At 42.3% G+C, this 18395-nt stretch overlaps 2 long non-coding RNA genes across 5 annotated transcripts; one reads left to right on the top strand and one right to left on the bottom strand.

Annotated features, from left to right (window-relative positions):
* The first annotated feature begins 1267 nt into the window (after positions 1-1267).
* Positions 1268-3411, top strand: LOC124256776. Of its 4 annotated transcripts, none has more exons than XR_006893093.1 (3): positions 1268-2729; positions 2785-2863; positions 2960-3411. It is a non-coding gene; the product is annotated as an uncharacterized LOC124256776 (long non-coding RNA). The 4 variants fall into 4 exon arrangements; XR_006893090.1 differs by having other exon boundaries at positions 1268-2753; XR_006893091.1 differs by having other exon boundaries at positions 1268-2760; positions 2792-2863.
* LOC124256775 lies at positions 2958-11579 on the bottom strand. Its single transcript, XR_006893089.1, has 3 exons — positions 11310-11579; positions 5357-5426; positions 2958-4515 (listed from the first exon to the last, which is right to left on the bottom strand). It is a non-coding gene; the product is annotated as an uncharacterized LOC124256775 (long non-coding RNA).
* Positions 11580-18395: the final 6816 nt, after the last annotated feature.

Here is an 18395-nt window from a genome sequence, read left to right as displayed (position 1 = left end):
AAACGTGTGTAAATCTGACGGCCAGATGATACGTAGATTTCAAACCTTGTTCATATGGCCGCCAGATGAAACGAGAATTTCCTGACGTTAGTAAATTTGGGTAATACAGTCATTTTGTGTGGTGTATGTTATGACAGTAAATAAACTGTTTATATAATTTCATTTGTCTATTTCACCACACGTTCTTCTTACCGAGTCACTTTCTCAGTTCGATACTTAAAAGCAATGTCATTATTTAGAGTTGACACAATTTCTAACTGTGATATAGATATGTCGCTGTCACAGACAAAACTCAATGTCTTGTTTTATTGACACCTGTGTGTGTGTCTGCCTGCCTGTCTGCTAATGGCAATATTCAATACACAACTGCGATCACGGACCACATGCAATTTGAACTTAACACCAATCAGGCTATACACCATAAACAAAACGCATTGATTTATTGCCCGAGTTCGGTCTCTGTCACATTATGTAATTACACAGACAGGCAGGTGTGATACTTGAACACATGACATGTTATGATGTCTGTTGATTGCAAAATGTTATACACAAAAAATGAGCATGTATTTACAAAACATAACTTTCTATATATACACACACAATTAGCCGTGAAGGCGGCATCTGCTAATGAACCAGCCGTTCCACTTGAGTGCACACCCACCCGCTCTGACTGGGTTCGGTATCCCGGCTGCTTCGTTTCGAGGGAGGTAAACCCAAGTACAAAATATTGCACTTTTGATTTGCGATTATACGCTTATAATTTTGTTTATTTGTTTTTTCATAATCAGTAATGCATATTATATGTCATGAAGAAGTGATAATTGTGTTATAATTATGTTTGATTTTTTGGTTGCATGTGACCTTTAATCCAATAGAGCACGTTTGGGATGCACTTGGGAGAAGGCGTCGTGGTCTTAGGAACCAACCTCAGAATTTGCAGGAACTTGGCGCTGGCTTGCAAGAGCAATGGCGCAGAATCCCCAACCACGTGTTCACAAGCATCAGGCAGTCGATGAGGAGACAGTGTTTGGCAGTGGTGAATGCGCGGGGCGGCCATACACGATATTGAACTGAGAAATTTCGCATTTTTATTCTTGTGACTTGACATTCTGTATACCCATGTTTTGGAACGGCGGTGTAGCCTAATGGAACTGATTATGGCACTGTCAGTGTATCGAGTACATCACACAGATTTCAGCAATGAAATAATAACAATTTGACCATCTTACCATCTCTTGTTCTTTTATAGTGCCCTGAAGAAAGAATGTGAAGTTTCTTTTTTGACTCAGTATATTTATAAATATTATGACGTACAAAGTAATATTTCTTAATATACTTATTTCTCAAAGTATGGTAGGCTGGATAGACACAAAGCAAATTATATTCATCTTTAATGACATTCAAATCACACATTTTACATATTCTATTTCTATTTTATTCCAATATATCTACCTGTTTCTATTAACAAATCATCGGATGAGCAACGAAATTTTGCAAGCGTGATTCTATTTTTCCGAACATTCAAAGATGATGAATATGTTTCATTGTATATAGATTGCTTAAACATGCTGTAATTAAAAAAAATCCCATTCATTTGATACAGATGTTTGGTCAAGCCAATACGAGTACTTCAAATCAGCATCCCCTCATACCCTCACATCCTCACCACTATATGGCTGGAATAATGCCGATTTGACGTAAACCCAACTCAACCGATCTGCACATCGACTTAAAATTAATGAAAGGATTGTTGAGGCGAACATAAAATCATCATAGCTGATTGACTGAGAGACGCAACAAACCTCTTTCACTAATTTTGAGAAATTTCTCTTTGAAGATGGGGCCAGTGAGTTTTGCTTTTACGCCGCTTTTAGCAATATTCCAGCAACATTACGTCGGGGGACACCAGAAATGGGCTTCACACAATGTACCCATGTGGGGATTCGAACCCGGGTCTTCGGCGTGACGAGCCAACGCTTTAACCACTTGGCTACCCCACCGCCCCCTAGATGGGGCCAGTGAACGATCTCAATATCATTAGCATGTTGTTGTGAAGCCCTGTTGAACAGTGATGATGTAAACTGTTCGCGAAAATATCAGCGTATCCTGCAACCTGTAACAAAAGGTGATGTTTTAAAAAGGAATCGTCGTCATTATGAATATTTTATGAATCACATGGGGAATCCGATCAAGTATACAGGTCCCAGCAGCCTACTCCGATGGGGTATACAGGACCCAGCAGCCTACTACTTGGGAATATAAAAGTCTATTTATAGCATACTCCGGGGGAATAAACAGGTCTATCTATATGTAGCCTACTCCGAGGGAGTAGGCAGGTCTATATGTAGCCTACACTGAGGGAGTATACAGGTCTATATGTAGCCTACTCCGAGGGAGTATACTGGTCTATATGTAGCCTACTCCGAGGGAGTATACAGGTCTATATACAGCCTACTCCGAGGGAATATACAGGTCTATATGTAGCCTACTCCGAGGGAGTATACAGGTCTATATACAGCCTACTCCAAGGGAATATACAGTTCTATATGCAGCCTACACCGAGGGAGTATACAGGTCTATATGTAGCCTACTCCGAGGGAGTATACAGGTCACAGCAGCCTGCTCCGAGGGAGTATATATATAGAGATATATACAGAGTTTTACCTTTTCGTATGAACCCTCTGAAAGGTGAGTGACAACTGAGGGCGACAGGTAAGTGACAACTGAGGGTGACAGGTCAGTGACAACTGAGGGTGACAGGTGAGTGAGAGGGGAGGGTGACAGGTGACAGGTCAGTGACAAGGGGGGGTGACAGGTGAGTGACAACTGAGGGTGACAGGTGAGTGACAACTGAGGGTGACAGGTGAGTGACAACTGAGGGCGACAGGTGAGTGACAAGGGAGGGTGACAGGTGAGTGACAACTGAGGGTGACAGGTGAGTGACAACTGAGGGTGACAGGTGAGTGACAAGGGAGGGTGACAGGTGAGTGACAACTGAGGGTGACAGGTGAGTAACAACTGAAGGTGACAGGTGAGTAACAACTGAAGGTGACAGGTGACAGGTGAGTGACAAGGGAGGGCGACAGGTGAGTGACAAGGGAGGGCGACAGGTGAGTGACAATGGAGGATGACAGGTAACAGGTGAATGACAACTGATGGTGACAGGTGACAGGTGAGTGACAACTGAGGGAGACAGGTGACAGGCGAGCGACAGCTGATGATGACAGGTGACAGGTGAGTGACAACTGAGGGTGACAGGTGAGTGACAGTTGAGGGTGACAGGTGACAGGTGAGTGACAGCTGATGGTGACAGGTGAGTGATAACTAAGGGTGACTGGTGAGTGACAACTGAGGGAGACAGGTGACAGGTGAGTGACAAGCAAGGGTGACAGGAGAGTGACAACTGATGGTTACAGGTGACAGGTGAGTGACAGCTGAGGGTGACAGGTGAGTGACAACTGGTGGTGACAGGTGACAGGTGAGTGACAACTGAGGGTGACAGGTGACAGGTGAGTGTCAACAGAGGGTGCCAGGTGAGTGACAGCTGAGGGTGACAGGTGAGTGACAACTTTTGCTGACAGGTAATGGTGATAGGTAACAGCTGAGTTTCAACTGGAGGTGAGAGGTGGCAGCTGAGTAACAGCTGATGGTGACAGGTGACAGCTGAGGGTAACTCTTCCAGCTGTAACAGCTGTATTTCTGGCACGTGTGACATGTTTACATAGACGATCAATTTCCAGATAAAATAATGGCATTTTCATTAATTCTCGCGTGACGTCTATTTCTCAGCGCTTGTGTATCAGCTGGTACATGGGTCAACAGTGTAGTTGTTCAGAAATGGTGTCACTTTAGACAAACAGCTTAAATTTTCTTTAAAGCGCAGGTCCTGCCAAACATAATCAACAAATTCTCCAACTGAGTCTATTTTTTGGTTGGGCTTGTAAACTTTTAATTCTGTCCTTCTGTTTTCATGCAGTAGAGTCGTATACTGATCTAATCCACGGAGCTTGGGAAGTGCTTTTTGAGGACGGACGTCATTTGACAAAATTGACACGATATTAATCGTTGACGCTTTCTCAATCTTGAAGTCTGAGGATACTTTCGTCTTAAAATCAACTGTCGATATGAATGGTGTTTTGGTAACTTTCAGCAACACAACATCCAGAAATTGTTCAAACTGTTCCCATTCGTGCAGCTATTGGCGAGTGTATGACTCAATGAACAGCTTACCGTCAGGGATTAGATTGTTCAAGCTATTGTCCAGAAAGTCGTCGAGATGTCCGAGGTATTTATCGTCACTTGTTTGTCCATCTAGATGTAACAACACATCTCCGCCTTCGGTGTTTCTCAAAGCACTCACGATCTTCTCAATCTCCTTCAGTTTTCGCCGCTTTCTCTCACTTCTCTTGATTTTTTCAGTAAGAACACAAACGTCAAGATGGACTAAAAAGAAACTTGGTTCCACTAGCGCTTTATTGTATTGACGTCGCAGTTTGTGACAGACTGTGCAACTACCTGAAATGATAATAGTAATGATAATTAGTTATCGATATAACGCCTATTTTAGTGCATGGCTATCTGCTCAGAGTGAGTGAGAGAGTGAGTTTGGTATTACGCCGCTTTAAGCAATATTCCAGCAATATCACGGCGAGGGACACCACAAATAGGCTTAACACATTGTACCCATGTGGGGAATCGAACCCGGGTCTTCGGCGTGACGAGCGAACGCCTTAACCACTAGGCTACCCCACCGCCCCATTTCTGCTCAGAGGCGCTTTTGGGGTAAAAACAGCTCTGACAGAGGGTATTCAGTTGTGAGCCAATCTGAAGACAACAGATTAATTAAGTATTTGTTGCAAGTAGTCTGCACTGTAATTAGCAATATTCAAACCCGTGAGGATCCGGCTTTAGAACTGATCTTCAGCAACCCATGCTTGTGAGAGGTGACTAACGGGATCCGGTGGTCAGGTTAGCTGACTTCTTCATGCTGTTGATCACTGTATTGTCTCGATTATTTACAGACCGCCGCCATATAGCTGGGATATTGCTGCGTGCAGCGTTAAAAAACAAACAAACAAAACAAATCTATCAGTGCAGATGGTGCGTCCGGCAGCAAACACTCACAAGACTAACGCTTAGTCTGTGAATTTATATAATTTCGACACAAACAAATAATTCCTTTTAAAATGAACAGCAGCCCCAGTGGGTTCAGATATTCAGAACCTGACGAAATCTAGACTTGCTTCAATTAGAGATTTTGCTTTGCAGAAAGGGTTGGGCGGAGGAAATAGTGTGTGGTTGAGGGACTGTGAGACAGATTACTGTGACACAAAAGGAATAGAAGTAATCTACTCACCCGTCTCAGAGCTTGCCATTCTCAGAAGTCCATTTTTGGTGAAAGATCACACCGGTCATTTTGATTCCACCTACGATAGAAGGCATTCATATAAACAAAGGTCAGTTAAACAGTGAGTGAGTGAGTGAGTGAGTGAGTGAGTGTGTGAATGTTGCTAAAAGCTGCATCAGCAATTTTGCAGCTATTCGCGACTAGAAAAACAAATATAATCCTTTGAAAATGAATATGCAGTAAAAGTGATGACGAAGATCGTTAAACCTTCAGTCCATATCACAGTGGACAGAAAAACTGACAATCAGAGTTTATAATCAACTTCTTATCTTATGTTTCATTTCAAGTATGCTGAAATTAAATGATTAGAAACTGTATTAAACAGTTCAGAAATAATTTGGGCAGAATAAAATTGTTGGCGAATGAGCGAAAAATCCACACATTCCAACAAAAGGTTATGGCACTTATAAACCACCATGTACCCGCCACCGATGGTGCATATCGACGTTTATCGGGAAATAACTGCAAAGATGGATATTGCTAATAAGCTTGGTGAAACTCTGTCTAATCATTCGCCCGCGTCTAACTAAAATGTATGTTTCCCAGTTCTAGAAATACAACAGGAAGAAATGAAATATGTAAATTTTAAACCAGATAATGTTTTTATCCCTGGATTGTGTGGTCCAGACTCGCAAACCGAAACACGAGTCTCATTAACCTATTCAGACAATTACCTACTTTTCAGCCGATCCGAATTTTCCTGTGTGAAAGTGAAAGGAGACACCACAAACAACTATGGTTGAACTGAATTCCAATTTCTTGTTTCATAAGAAAATGGCATTTACAAGTTAATTTAAATTTTAAACTTTAATAACATCGTATTTCTATATTTTATGGCGAGATGTAGACAGCATGATCTTAACTAAGACGTCACAGACTGCCCCTGTTTGATGAGGTCGTAAAACGTTTGCAATTCATCTGGCTCACTAGTTACACCTGTTATGTGTTCCTTGCTCTTAGTCAGTGTAGTTTTGTAACGCACAATGTGATTGATATAATATCAAGTCCGTATTAGACCGCCAAACTTTTCTAGCGGCAAAGCCTCGTTTTGAGATGTCCACGATTTCCAGATTTCCGTTTGTCAGAGAAGGTTGTACGACAGAGCACGCTGCACGACGTGTTTGCAAGGATTAACAGGTGCTAAAAGTAGTTTCAAATACAGAGTGGGAAGGGGATCAGACCACCCTCCTTCACTTGTACAGATCATTAGTCCGCAGTAAACTAGATTATGGCTCCATTGTCTACGGTGGAGCCTGCAAAAGCAATTTAGAAAAATTAGACTCTATCCACCACCAAGGACTGAGGCTCTGCCTTGGAGCTTTTAGGACCTCTCCGGTAGACAGTCTATATGCAGAGGCCAACGAACCTTCCCTTGAACAACGCCGCATCAAACTCTCACTGCAGTATATCACTAAATTACGTTCAAATGAGCCCAATCCAGCATACAATTGTGTTTTCATCTCGCTCTATGAAAACTTATTTCCTAAACTGCCAAGCCTGGTTCCACCACTTGGAATCAGGATCAAACCACACATATCTGCAGCTAAAATTGATCTCGACATCATTGCACCATACCGACTTCTGTCCTCACCACCATGGCAAATGGTGAAACCACAGGTCGATCTTACCCTCACCAAACTCAAAAAGTCTGAAACAAATCCCTTGGTGTTCCAACAGGAATACAACCAGTTACGTTCTAAGTATAACACTCACAGATCCATTTTCACAGATGGATCCAAGGACGATGGCCGAGTTGCCAGCGCTACAGTCATTGGAGCCAAGACTGTCTCCTCTAGGATCCCCGACAACAGTTCCATTTTCACCTCTGTAGGCCAAAGCTATCTTCTCAGCTTTGACCTACATTCAACAGCAAAATCAGTCCAAAAACTTCATCATATTTACAGATTCATTATCCTGCCTTCAAGCACTTCTAAACGTGACTTCAAGTCACCCAATCATCCTGGACATATTAGAACTGTACAACGACCTTTCTACTAGCCAATATGACATCATCCTCTGCTGGTTGCCGGGTCACGTCGGCATAGCAGGTAACACTAAGGCCGATGCTGCAGCAAAAGCAGCTCTCGAAAGGCCCCTATCTCCACTGCTAATCCCGTACAGTGACTTCAAACCCACTATCAAAAGCTATACTAAGGACCTGATGCAAAAAAAGGTGGGACACTCAAGTAGGAAGAAACAAACTCCATGAATTGAAGCCATCAATCGGTTATACCTACTTGGGTTGTCAGTCAAGACGCGATGAGGTAATTTTACGACGATGTCGTATTGGCCACAGTCGATTTACACATGACTATCTGCTGAAAACGGATGGGGATGGACCCCCCATGTGTGTCTCTTGCGATGAGGTGTTCACCGTCAAGCATATTCTGCTTTAATGCGTGGACTTATCCCCTGCAAGGGACTCACATTATGATGCAACAAACCTAAAAGATCTGTTCTCACGCGTGAGCGCCCATCTGATACTGAACTACCTGAGGGAAGTTAATCTGTATCATAAACTGTAACTGTGAAATGTAACAACCATAAATTGTAACTATGAAATGTAACAAACCGCCTGCCTTTAAATTTGATGCTATGATTTTTTCTGCTTTCGAATGACAATGCAATAAATAAATGTCTTTGAAATAAAACTCATTCCGAGTATGTACTTACAATATTTACTAATGCAAATTTGTTCTCGTCACTATATGGCTGGAAAAATGCCGACGTGACGTAAAGCTCAACTCAACTCAACTCTACAAGTGCTTAGATTATCAAATGATACTTAGGAGATAAATTTTATTTGAAGCCGAACGCGTAGCGTGATGTTTCAAATGATTAATTTAGAGACTATCAATTCGGTCTAACATTCATCTAATTTCCAAACGCAGTATGTTTATCTCCATTCTACCACAACCGATTTAACATCGAACTTCCTCGTCCTGCGGAAGACACTGCGTAATCCGGCATGGGATGAGAGGCGAATGATTGAACTCGTCTGATAAAGGAGTGGTAGGTTCCGTTCGTATTTTTTTTAACATTGCAACATAACAAATATTCTGTCCAAAGAAAACAAACTACTGTTTATTCAATGCAATAATGTAACACCTAAGAGCTTGGTTTTTATAATCATAACTCCACAAGACCGAAACCAGCCTATTGTTTTGTGTGCCGTATTACTGTACCCCCCTGGCCACAGTATAATGGAATCGTCTGACCTACTTATTTTCGAGCCAGACGAGCCAGTGTTTACACTTTGCGAAAGGTTGAAATTCGAAGTGACAGTGGAAAATACTTGACTGACTGTCGAACCTGAACCCTGCAGAATCGAAGAATAGATCCTTTTCTGATCGACCTATAACCTGTAACTCATCAAAGACTGTTGATTTTTATGACCGGCGAGTGTCGATCATGATTTCACGAACGTGCCTCCACCCCGGCATGCGAGGAAGGGTGACAGTGCAGCCTTGTGTACATGCGACTAACTTGGGATTCCTTGGAACATTGTTCTCATCATTTGGGACTGGATTGTGGCCAAGCCTTTCAAAGTGTACGTACATAGCAGTGACAGCCTTGCGGGGAAGGTGGCAGAGAACTGAGCTCTCATGGTTCAGATTTTGACATTTTGAACGATGCAACGGGACATGATGGAGTATGAGTGGCACATTTTGTGTTTCGCCTGAGCGTTATCTTGCGAATTTCCCATTCCTAACGGAAACAAATATACCATTTACCAGGTGGGTAAATGTTTACGAACGTTTTGCCGCACAAATAGGGATAGATAGGGATGTATTGTCACAAGGTTTTCTGATTTATATGTTAGATATTGTTTGTTTATGTTTGGGGCTGTGTACTGTAGTTGAGTTTGAATATTTTTATATTAGAAGGTAATAATTATGATAGTGAGGTCCCCTAATAATTGGGGAGGAGAAATCGTATAATTGTATTTTTCGAGTTTTAATAAATGTTTCAGCAGCATTTCCATCACGTCTGTTGTGTTGATATTAGTCATGTTGGTGGCCAAGCTGAAGTAGTGCGGCAGTGTTGTATGTGTGCGCAATGAAGCGCCGTGAAAGCAGACGCATTTTCAATCCAAATTGACACCGTCTGATTTTATGGCTTGACCAATCAAATTCGAGCATTTCACGTAGCCATGGTAGAATAATCAATATACTAATGCCAATAATGGTTGTCTGAGCAAGCTGACAAGGTAAGGATGTCATCTGTGGGATGACTCCACGCCCTGCTACAGACATACTTCTTTATTATATTCTAAAGGGTGAATAATACTGTAAATATTGGTGAAAATAAAAATGGTATTTTCACTGAGTAGAATAACATGTTATTTCACTGAGTAGAATATGACTTTTGCCTTGAACTAATAATATTATAATAAAATAATAATAAAATGCGTCATAAAATGCAGACTAACTCGATGATCAAAATAAAATAAATAGAATATTTTGTTAATGTTGTCAAATAACATGTATATTTCATCGAGTGGTCTGACAAAGTTGATATGTTATTAATATGAGCAACGTTTCGGTGTAGGTACTAACAACGTCATCAAGCAAGTGAACGTCCTTCATATTAATAAGTGAGTGAGTGAGTTTGGTTTTACGTCGCTTTTAGCAATATTCCAGCAACATCACGGAGGACACCAGAAATGGGCTTCACACATTGTACCCATGTGGGGAATCGAACCCGGATCTTCGGCGTGACGAGCGGACGTTTTAACCACTAGGCTACCCAACCGCCCTTCATATTAATAATGAAGAAGTTGTATATCCTTAGAACTCTCCCCGTTGTTCATCACACCAACTTCTAAATGCCACTCAAAGATTTATTCGCTCTAATGCAGGTTAAATTATTCTATTGCTCGACCACTAGACTCACACTTAGTTTCTGAAATGAACATATTTTATAGAAAAAAAAGGGCACAGCAAATCTTCACGAAATATAGAAAAAAGGAACTGAGAGACTTTCTTCATTTTCAAAAACTGAAACTTCCGTTGTGTAGTCTTATCTCAGGTGTATATGCAGAGTTTCTGCAGCGCCTAACTCTCTCAGTCACGTTCCCGTGACGTCGAGTAAAATATGTACATGTGTATTTGTCAGCAGTTGTAACTTGTAATTACGATCTTGCTGAAATACCGCCGATGTTACCGTAAATAGTTGCACACTCATCGCAATTTTAAGAATAGCCTTTGAAAGCTATATCAATGCTTTACCTGAGAAGGTACCAATGTCAGAAACATTTTCGCTTGTATGATTTTTTATACTGCACTTGAATATGTTGTGAATGTTGCATGCTCGGATCGGGAGAGGATATGTTCAGTTATGAGTCGGCTGCACTCAAGGCCGGTACGTTTATCACTGGTATCATTCACACCTGAATGAGTTGACGAGCAATACCTCTACAGCAATACGTGCAGAATAACAGTCGATTTCCTTATATTTAGACTGCCATTAAGTTAAACTGCGGGTTTGATCGCACCACACCGATGTGAAAGGCAGTTGTTTACAAGCGCATGTGTACTTTAACCTACACAAGCACAACATTTTTTAAGATGACGGAGTAGTAATTTTGTAATTGTGTTGAGGATGGACCAGCGACTGTGGTACAGCGACCTTGCGCTTTCACTGTCAGTCCACCCGACCTTACACGAAATACCCGACCATACAATGTCAAGGTGTAGGTAAGGATCTGTTAGGTGTGTGTGTGTTTGTGCACAGCCACGCACTGACTCCGCCAACACCGACATGCATAGATACACACTGTAACGTAGTTTCGACCGACCCAACCAGTCGAGTGACCTGGTTTGTGGTTTTGCACAATCCACATAGCAACACCTCAAAACAGCTACTCTGCTGTCTTAAGCTTCAGTGAACGAACTCTCACCTTCATGGTTGCAGGTGCTGCTCAAGCAGGACCTCCAGGCACTGCTGTTCTGGACCTCCAGGCTATGTGGTTCTGGACCTCCAGGCTATGTGGTTCTGGATCTCCAGGCACTGCGCCTGACAGGGACAGTGTTACAGGTGATTACGTCAACTCTGCAGGAAGTAGGAAGGAACACTATCCAACACGCTATTTATAGTTCAGAAATGTCGATAACAGTCAGCTGTGAGCCCCAGGACGTCACTGAAGGTGTTGAATCACTCGATAAGCACACATAACAGGACATAATCTTCAATAGAACTTTTAATGGCTTTCAATATATATTCCCGTGAACGATTATACTTATCTTTGTTTGTATAAATTTAAAACTTTGATGTCTGTAGACAATTCCACTGTGTATAATCTAGCAATGTATCTATTTTACACGAATAAGCTAAGTACAAGCCGTTTGTTGGCTGTGTGAAAATCAATGTATTACACACTCCTGAATAAAGAGGACAAAGCAGAATGCAGATCACCAGCTACTCAAGGTAGATCAGTATACTAAGAATCATATGGACCCAGATTACAATTGATCTTCAGTAACCCATGCTTGTCGTAAGAGGCGACAAACGGGATCGGGTGGTCAGGCCCGCTGACTTCGTTGACACATGTCTTCGTATCCCACTTATGTAGAGAGATGCTCATGCTGTTGATCACTGGGTTGTCTAAGTCCAGACGAGATTATTTACAGACTGACTTTGGTGGTGCACCCCATCGTTTTCGATGTGTGTAGATCATTTCTTATGCTGTGAATCACTGGACGGTCTGGTCCAGATTCGATCATCTACAGACATAACGCCGCAATAAAGAACTAGTAAGGCATCAAGATTTAAGTGTGATTCTTTTATCTTTCTTAAATGATTAACCTACATAAAGTTATTGACCTAAGAAAATTCGAGCGATTTTTACAACTCTACACTGAACCTTTCGTGAAGTTTTGAATATTTGACATTCTTTATCACCAGTGCCGTCCATTATCTCATGATCTGATACTGCTCATGATCTGATACTGTTCGATTGCGAAGCGGCCGGTCGGGTAGCCTAGTGGTTAAAGCGTTCGCTCGTCATGCCGAAGACCCGGGGTTCGATTCTCCACATGGTTTGGGAATGACGTTTCTGTTGAACACACCCTGGGAATCCAAATGGAAATGACATGGCTGAAATTGACCACACGGATGTCCACACTTCACGACTAATGATATTTTGTACTGCCTTTATTACAACGGGAGGTAGTATTTTGATTCGTTGAAGGCTCGGGTTCGATTCCTTAAATGGGAATATGTGTGAAGCCCAGTTCTGGTATCTCCAGCCGCGATATTGCTGGATAGTGCTGAAAGCGTAGTAAAACGATAAACCTTTTGCAGAGAGTTCATATCAACCTTTGTTCTCTGGGTATTTTTAATCATGATTCACTTCAGTTTCAAATCGTTTTAAGCAGACTGATATAATGATATTTGCTGAAATCACCTCTTTCCAGTGCTATGTCGACCGCGTCCGTGGTGTAGTGGTTAGAGCGTCCGCCCGGAGAGCGGAAGGTCGCGGGTTCGATCCCTGGCCTCGTCATACCAAAAGATGTTAAAATATGGTACTTGTTGGTCCCTGCCTGGCGCTCGGCATTAATGACTTCAACAAGGACTGGTCTGCTCGGAGTCAGTATGCTGTGTCTGAGTGGGGTATTCATGCTTCACTGCGGCACATACACATACACACGCATGCACGTCGTCATATGAGCGAAATATTCTCAAGCGCGATGTTAAACCCAATTTCACATCACCTCACCTCACGTGCCATGATGGTATCAATCTGCAGATAATAAATCCTGAGCATAATCTAAATGCTTTAAAACTGCCTGTAATGACTGATTGTAAATGTTGAATGCACATTCAGGTGAATTCCACACCCGTCACTATGTCTGTTGACTACATATCCAGGTGAGTTACTGTGACGTGACTGTATCTATTGACTACATGTCCAGGTGAGCTACAGTGCCGTGACTGTATCTGTTCACTACATGTCAAGGTGAGATACAGTGACGTGACTGTATCTGTTGACTACATATCCAGGTGAGCTACAGTGACGTGACTGTATCTGTTGACTACATATCCAGGTGACCTACAGTGACGTGACTGTATCTTTTGACTACATATCCAGGTGAGCTACAGTGACGTGACTGTATCTGTTGACTACATATCCAGGTGAGCTACAGTGACGTGACTGTACTTGTTGACTACATATCCAGGTGAGCTACAGAGCCTTGACTGTATCTGTTGACTACATATCCAGGTGAGCTACAGTGCCGTGACTGTATCTGTTGACTACATATCCAGATAAGCTACAGTACCTTCACTGTATCTGTTGACTACATATCCAGGTAAGCTACAGTTACGTGACTGTATCTATTGACTACATATCCAGGTGAGCTACAGTGCCGTGACTGTATCTGTTCACTACATGTCAAGGTGAGATACAGTGACGTGACTGTATCTGTTGACTACATATCGAGGTGAGCTACAGTGACGTGACTGTATCTGTTGACTACATATCCAGGTGAGCTACAGTGCCGTGACTGTATCTGTTGACTACATATCCAGGTGAGCTACAGTGACGTGACTGTATCTGTTGACTACATATCCAGGTGAGCTACAGTGCCGTGACTGTATCTGTTCACTACATGTCAAGGTGAGATACAGTGACGTGACTGTATCTGTTGACTACATATCGAGGTGAGCTACAGTGACGTGACTGTATCTGTTGACTACATATCCAGGTGAGCTACAGTGCCGTGACTGTATCTGTTGACTACATATCCAGGTGAGCTACAGTGACGTGACTGTATCTGTTGACTACATATCCAGGTGAGCTACAGTGCCGTGACTGTATCTGTTGACTACATATCCAGGTGAGCTACAGTGACGTGACTGTATCTATTGACTACATATCCAGGGGAGCTACAGTGACGTGACTGTATCTATTGACTACATATCCAGGTGAGCTACAGTGACGTGACTGTATCAATTGACTACATATCCAGGTGAGCTACAGTGACGTGACTGTATCTATTGACTACATACCCAGGTGAGTTACTGTGACGTGACTGTATCTATTGACTACATATCCAGGTAAACTACAGCACCTTGACTGTATCTGTTGACTACATATCCAGGGGAGCTACAGTGACGTGACTGTATCTATTGACTACATATCCAGGTGAGTTACTGTGACGTGACTGTATCTGTCGACTACATAATCAGGTGAGCTACAGTGACGTGACTGTATCTGTTGACTATATATCCAGGTGAGTTACTATGACGTGACTGTATCTGTTGACTACATATCCAGGTGACCTACAGTGACGTGACTGTACCTGTTGACTACATATCCAGGTGAGCTACAGAGCGTTGACTGTAATTGTTGACTACATATCCAGGTGAGCTACAGTGCCGTGACTGTATCTGTTGACTACATATCCAGGTGAGCTACAGCACATTGACTGTATCTGTTGACTACATATCCAGGTGAGCTACAGTACCGTGACTGTATCTATTGACTACATATCCAGGTGAGCTACTGTGACGTGACTGTATGTATTGACTACATATCCAGGTGAGCTACAGTGCCGTGACTGTATCTGTTGACTACATATCCAGGTGAGCTACAGCACATTGACTGTATCTGTTGACTACATATCCAGGTGAGCTACAGTGACGTGACTGTATCTATTGACTACATATCCAGGTGAGCTACTGTGACGTGACTGTATGTATTGACTACATATCCAGGTAAGCTACAGTGACGTGACTGTATCTGTTGACTACATATCCAGATAAGCTACAGTACCTTCACTGTATCTGTTGACTACATATCCAGGTTAGGTACAGTGACGTGACTGTATCTATTGACTACATATCAAGGTGAGCTACAGTGCCGTGACTGTATCTGTTGACTACATGTCAAGGTGAGATACAGTGACGTGACTGTATCTGTTGACTACATATCCAGGTGAGCTACAGTGACGTGACTGTATCTATTGACTACATATCCAGGTAAGCTACAGTAACGTGACTGTATCTATTGACTACATATCCAGGTAAGCTACAGTGACGTGACTGTATCTGTTGACTACATATCCAGGTGAGCTACAGTGACGTGACTGTATCTGTTGACTACATATCCAGGTGAGCTACAGTGCCGTGACTGTATCTGTTGACTACATATCCAGGTGACCTACAGTGACGTGACTGTATCTGTTGACTACATATCCAGGTGAGCTACAGTGCCGTGACTGTATCTGTTGACTACATATCCAGGGGAGCTACAGTGACGTGACTGTATCTATTGACTACATATCCAGGGGAGCTACAGTGCCGTGACTGTATCTATTGACTACATATCCAGGTGAGCTACAGTGACGTGACTGTATCTATTGACTACATATCCAGGTGAGCTACAGTGACGTGACTGTATCTATTGACTACATACCCAGGTGAGTTACTGTGACGTGACTGTATCTATTGACTACATATCCAGGTAAACTACAGCACCTTGACTGTATCTGTTGACTACATATCCAGGGGAGCTACAGTGACGTGACTGTATCTATTGACTACATATCCAGGTGAGTTACTGTGACGTGACTGTATCTGTCGACTACATAATCAGGTGAGCTACAGTGACGTGACTGTATCTGTTGACTATATATCCAGGTGAGTTACTATGACGTGACTGTATCTGTTGACTACATATCCAGGTGACCTACAGTGACGTGACTGTACCTGTTGACTACATATCCAGGTGAGCTACAGAGCGTTGACTGTAATTGTTGACTACATATCCAGGTGAGCTACAGTGCCGTGACTGTATCTGTTGACTACATATCCAGGTGAGCTACAGCACATTGACTGTATCTGTTGACTACATATCCAGGTGAGCTACAGTACCGTGACTGTATCTATTGACTACATATCCAGGTGAGCTACTGTGACGTGACTGTATGTATTGACTACATATCCAGGTGAGCTACAGTGCCGTGACTGTATCTGTTGACTACATATCCAGGTGAGCTACAGCACGGACTGACTGTATCTGTTGACTACATATCCAGGTGAGCTACAGTGACGTGACTGTATCTATTGACTACATATCCAGGTGAGCTACTGTGACGTGACTGTATGTATTGACTACATATCCAGGTAAGCTACAGTGACGTGACTGTATCTGTTGACTACATATCCAGATAAGCTACAGTACCTTCACTGTATCTGTTGACTACATATCCAGGTTAGGTACAGTGACGTGACTGTATCTATTGACTACATATCAAGGTGAGCTACAGTGCCGTGACTGTATCTGTTGACTACATGTCAAGGTGAGATACAGTGACGTGACTGTATCTGTTGACTACATATCCAGGTGAGCTACAGTGACGTGACTGTATCTATTGACTATATATCCAGGTAAGCTACAGTAACGTGACTGTATCTATTGACTACATATCCAGGTAAGCTACAGTGCCGTGACTGTATCTGTTGACTACATGTCAAGGTGAGATACAGTGACGTGACTGTATCTGTTGACTACATATCCAGGTGAGCTACAGTGACGTGACTGTATCTATTGACTACATATCCAGGGGAGCTACAGTGACGTGACTGTATCTGTTGATTTTATAAAATACCTAAGAGCTTTCTCAACAAGATATGTTGCAGTGGGTCGATACAGACACATATTTTCAGTCCCAGGGTGCCCAAAGGTTCGAAAGAGTGCTCTGACAAGTCTTCAAGACTTCACGGACTGCTCTTGCAGGTACTGTAACAATTTGAGATACAGTTGATGTGGAATGAATGAATGAATGAATGAATGAATGAATGAATGAATTCGCTTTTCCAATGGTGCAGATGTCTGATAAGGTGTGTGAAATTTCGATGACAGGTTTGTAAGACTATGTCAATTTGTAGGTATATTTCCTATCTAACCCTACTTTAATCGTAGAATATTTGTTAAGACGTGGATAAAATTAACCACGCTATGGAGTATGAACATTTACTGCATTATAGGCGTCCTAAGTATTTACATTCAAATGCATTTTACATATTGAAAATTATAAGTGTCGTATATGTTTGAACCAAATCGGAGCATGCCCATGCCTGAGACGATTACCTATGTGGCATTAGCAGGTGTATTTGCCGCTATTCATGTTATGTGATATATGACTTTATCTGTAGGGGAAGGATTGACTTGGTAGAGGTATCGGCTATCACATTAAAACAGAAGGAATTCATCTGAGTCCCTGAAGTCACCATTTGTTGCAGGGGTATCTCTGGACTCTATATTTTCAATGTTTAACCTGTCTCCAATATTCAACAATTGTTTTAGAATGACATGGCCATGGAATATGTATATAGAAACCCTTTTGTAGCGTACCCTACAAATTATCACCGATTTCACTTCACAAATAAAATAGAATAAAAAATGTACACGTATGTGAGATTTATAATAATTATTTTACAAAAAGAAATCATTTTCCAATAAATTGACTGAAAATTCATTGTAATGCTGGTCCTGCATTTTCCGCAAGTCATTAAGATAGCCTGAAGGAGTCAAAATTAAAAATGACACAAATCAGAGTTCATTCAAAAAGTGCATTAATAGTCACATAATGAGACAGGAGTCAGGGATACATAATCAATAGCCATCCTCGGCATCCATACACGCCAACACACGTCTCCACATTGACGTCGTCGGCGGATGACGTCGGCAGGAAGCCAGTTCCATCAGTCCAAGAGAGTCAAGTTCCTGTCGGTTCGCTGAAGGTGGTATGATCCCTGAGATGTTCAATAAAGAACACGCTGGCCAAGGCAACATGTCGACGTTAATGTTAGCACATATTCCCGAACAATTCTGGCGGTGTGAGGCCTTGTGCTGTGGTGCTGCAAAATGACCTCTTTGCTGTTGTCGAATACGGGCACCACAAAAGGTTTCAACACTTCATCCCCGAATCGCTGGGCATTTAGACTTCTCTGGCCACAAATTCCACCCCAGACCATGACG

Source organism: Haliotis rubra, unplaced genomic scaffold (assembly GCF_003918875.1).
Source record: "Haliotis rubra isolate DU_JTF1 unplaced genomic scaffold, ASM391887v1 Scf639, whole genome shotgun sequence".
Lineage (NCBI taxonomy): Eukaryota > Metazoa > Mollusca > Gastropoda > Lepetellida > Haliotidae > Haliotis > Haliotis rubra.
The sequence above is the reverse complement of the archived record's forward strand: the minus strand, read 5'-3'. Positions and strand labels throughout refer to the sequence as shown.